At 41.3% G+C, this 3,459-nt stretch overlaps 1 pseudogene; it reads left to right on the plus strand.

Annotated features, from left to right (window-relative positions):
• LOC102874368 overlaps nt 1-2,704 on the plus strand; it is a 22,649-nt pseudogene extending 19,945 nt beyond the window's left edge.
• The last annotated feature ends 755 nt before the right edge of the window (nt 2,705-3,459 follow it).

A 3,459-nucleotide genomic window follows, 5' to 3' on the forward strand; every position in this document is an offset into this window, starting at 1 on the left:
AGACAGGTTGATACAGGCAATACTGGAAGGGTGTTGGCCTCTGATGCTGCTACTTTCCTGAAAAAATCGGGGCTTCCAGATTTGATACTTGGAAAGATTTGGGATTTGGCTGACACAGATGGCAAAGGTATCCTGAACAAACAATAATTCTTTGTTGCTTTGCGTCTGGTGGCTTGTGCCCAGAATGGATTGGATGTTTCACTGAGTAGCTTGAACCTTGCTGTTCCTCCACCAAGATTTCATGATACCAGTAGTCCTTTACTATTCAGTGGAACCTCTACGGAACTCCCATGGGCTGTTAAACCTGAAGATAAGGCCAAATATGATGCCATTTTTGATAGTTTAAGCCCTGTGAATGGATTTTTATCTGGAGATAAAGTGAAACCAGTGTTAATCAACTCTAAATTACCTGTGGATATCCTTGGAAGAGTTTGGGAACTGAGTGATATTGACCATTATGGCATGCTTGACAGAGAAGAGTTTGCAGTTGCCATGTTTTTGGTATACTGCGCACTGGAGAAGGAACCTGTGCCAATGTCCTTGCCTCCAGCCTCGGTGCCACCTTCTAAGAGAAAAACGGTCAGTATATCAGGCTCAGTGCGGTCAATCCCTTCTTCAGCATCAGTCAAGGAACCTTACCACCTTGGGTTGTATCTCCTGCAGAAAAAGCTAAATATGATGAAATCTTTGTGAAAACTGATAAAGATTTAGATGGATTTGTGTCTGGACTGGAGGTCCGTGAAATCTTCCTGAAGACAGGTTTACCTTCTGCCTTATTAGCTCATATTTGGGCATTATGTGACACAAAGGATTGTGGGAAGCTTTCAAAGGATCAGTTTGCTTTGGCTTTTCACTTAATCAACCAAAAGTTAATAAAGGGTATTGATCCTCCTCAGAGCCTTACTCCTGAGATGATCCCACCATCAGACAGGGCCAATTTACAGAAGAACATCATAGGATCAAGTCCTGTTGCAGATTTCTCTGCTATTAAGGAGCTAGATACCCCTAACAATGAAATAGTTGACCTACAGAGGGAAAAGAATAATGTGGAACAGTACCTTAAGGAGAAAGAAGATACTGTTAAACAGAGGACAAGTGAGGTTCAGGATCTTTAAGATGAGGTTCATAGGGAGAATACTAATCTTCAAAAGCTTCAGGCCCAGAAGCAGCAAGTACAGGAACTCCTTGATGAACTGGATGAGCAGAAAGCCCAACTGAAAGAGCAGCTCAAGAAAGTCAGAAAGAAATGTGCTGAAGAAGCCCAACTGATCTCATCCATGAAAGCTGAATTAACTAGTCAAGAATCACAGATCTCCACTTATGAAGAAGAATTGGCCAAAGCTAGAGAAGAACTGAGCTGCCTACAGCAAGAAACAGCAGAATTAGAAGAGAGTGTGGAATCAGACAAAGCACAGTTGGGACCTCTTCAACAGCATCTATATGATTCACAACAGGAAATCAGTTCAATGCAGATGAAACTAATGGAAATGAAAGAGCTGGATAACCATAATCATCAGTTAAATTGGTGTAGTAGTCCACAGAACGTTCTTGTAAATGGTGCTGCAGATTATTGCAGCCTCAGCACCAGCAGCAGTGAAACAGCCAACCTTAATGAGCAGGCTGAAGGCCAGAACAATTTAGAATCTGAGCCCATACACCAGGAATCTCCAGCAAGAAACAGTCCTGAAATATCACCTACCAGTATGACTGATGAAAAGGAAATGGTGACTGCAGCTGTTGAAGAAAAAGCTTGTCCTGAATTTAACAGTGAGAAACAGTCAAAAGAGGAAGGTCCATTTAATGTAGAATCAAACTCACTGACAGATCCAGTTGCAGATACAAATTTGGATTTCTTCCAGTCTGATCCTTTTGTTGGCAGTAGTGATCCCTTCAAGGATAGGATGATCCTTTTGGGAAAATTGACCCATTTGGAGGGTATCCTTTCAAAGGTTCAGATCGGTTTGCCTCTGACTGCTTCTTCAAGCAGTCTGCTACTGATCCTTTTGCTGCTTCAAGTGCTGACCCTTTCAGCGCAGCCAGCAGTAGCAGTAATACATCGATAGAAACATTGAAGCACAATGACCATTTTGCTCCTGGTGGAACTGTTGTTGTTGCAGCAAGTGACTCAGCCACAGATCCCTTTGCTTCTGTTTTTGGAAATGAATCATTTGGAGATGGATTTGCTGACTTCAGCACATTGTCAAAGGTCAACAATGAGGATCCATTTAGTTCTGCCACATCAAGTTCTGCCACTAATGTGGTCACTACAAAGAATGTGTTTGAGGAAACATCAGTCAAAAGTGAAGATGTACCTCCAGCCTTGCCACCAAAGATCGGAACTCCAACAAGACCTTGCCCACCCCCACCTGGAAAAAGACCCATCAACAAATTGGATTCTTCTGATCCTTTTAAATGGAAAGATCCATTTCAGCCTTTCCCAGGCAATGATAGTCCCAAAGAAAAAGATCCTGATATGTTTTGCGATCCATTCACTACTTCTACTACTACCACTGCCAGTGAAGTGGCTAACCCAAGCAATTTTGCTAACTTCAGTGCTTATCCCTCTGAAGAAGATATGATTGAATGGGCCAAGAGGGAAAGTGAGAGAGAGGAATAGCAGAGACTTACTCGACTGAATCAGCAAGAACAGGAAGACTTGGAACTGGAGATCGCACTCAGCAAATCTGAGATATCAGAAGCATGAAGAATTCTTATGTCCTTTGTCAACAGCACTCTTCTTCCTGAATACTGAAGCTAGTTATAATGTGTGTCCAAACTACCTATGAGCATGGGGATACAAAAGGTTTGAGATTCCTGTTAATGTGACAAAAGTTTAGATTTTTGAGTTTTTTTCCTACTCCATTTTAGGTATGTCTCCCCTCCTCTGTAAAAGCAGTAACCCAGTGAGGTGACTTCACCAAGGACCCTGTTTTGGTGTGCATTTACTGTGAGCTTTTGCCTGTCTGTGCTACTTTAACTTGTAAAACTTAGAGCACCCAAGCTTCTGCCTTCTAGAAATAGATATACAGTTTAATCCTTGCACTGTCCTTGTTCAGTGGTTACTCTGAGGGCAGCCACTGCGGTTCTTAAAGTTTGCAGTATTTCCCCTCCGATTTGAATGCTTGAGAAAGGGGAAGAGAAAGGGTCAGAACATCCTGCTGCTTTTATGATGGTGCAGATTGGCTAGTTTAAAGTGCATATTGTGTTTTCTTTTAATAAAAATGCTGTTCGTTTTTTAGGGACAAAGAAAACTTTTTTCATAGACTGAAAGGGATGCTTTAGGGTGAGCGAGCCATTATAGCTTCAGATTTGATCTTTTCCTAAATAAAAACATTAAAACCTCATGTGTGAAATATATTTTTAAAAACCCCCACAATACAATTTCTGTGGATTTTAAGAATTTTAGATCAGCAGACACTTTTCCATGTGTTTTCTAATTAATTAAATTTGTTTCTTACA

Source organism: Elephantulus edwardii, unplaced genomic scaffold (assembly GCF_000299155.1).
Source record: "Elephantulus edwardii isolate Elephantulus edwardi_28Jun2011 unplaced genomic scaffold, EleEdw1.0 scaffold00172, whole genome shotgun sequence".
Classification (NCBI taxonomy): domain Eukaryota; kingdom Metazoa; phylum Chordata; class Mammalia; order Macroscelidea; family Macroscelididae; genus Elephantulus; species Elephantulus edwardii.